Here is an 849-nt window from a genome sequence, read left to right on the forward strand (position 1 = left end):
AAACGATGACAAGTGCATAAACAACAAGCAGATGTATTAGTTTGACGCCCGGAAAGGTGAGAAAGTCATTTACGTTTCGAGTCTACGCTCTTCAACAGAAAGGAAGACGAGGAAATAAACAGAGAGAGAATAAAAAAAAAACTTGTGGATTTAATGGTCAATCATGGAAACTGGTTGGAAAAAGGTAGCTGGACAGGAGAGCTAAGAAGACGGGGAAATAATAAAGTAGGTGCGCCTGAGTGTGTGTATGTGAGTGTGTGTGCGTGTGGATAGGGGCTAGTGACTTTGATGTGTGGATGTGTAAATGTGGATGTGTTATTTCTTTACTGCCCACAGGGGGCTACACACAGAGGGGACAAACAAGGACAAACAAACGGATTAAGTCGATTATATCGACCCCAGTGCGTAACTGGTACTTATTTTATCGACCCCGAAAGGATGAAAGGCAACGTCGACCTCGGCGGAATTTGAACTCAGAAAGTAGCAGCAGACGAAATACCGCTAAGCATTTCACCCGGCTTGCTAACGTTTCTGCCAGCTCGCCGCCATAAATGTGTAAGTATGTGCGTCTGTAATGTGTGCGTGTGTGGATGCGCGGATGATGGTGTGTGGGTGTGGTGTGGGAAGTGGTCAGTGCTAGTAAATAAAAAATATATAAAAATTATATATAGGCGCAGGAGTGGTAAGAAGCTTGCTTCCCAACCACATTATTCCAGTTTCAGTCCCACTGCGTGGCACCTTGTTCAAGTGTCTTCTACTATTGCCTCGGGCTAACCAAAGCCTTGTGAATAGATTTCGTAGACGGAAACTGAAAGAAGCCCGTCGTATATAAATATATATATATATATA

This window comes from Octopus bimaculoides, chromosome 1 (assembly GCF_001194135.2).
Source record: "Octopus bimaculoides isolate UCB-OBI-ISO-001 chromosome 1, ASM119413v2, whole genome shotgun sequence".
Lineage (NCBI taxonomy): Eukaryota > Metazoa > Mollusca > Cephalopoda > Octopoda > Octopodidae > Octopus > Octopus bimaculoides.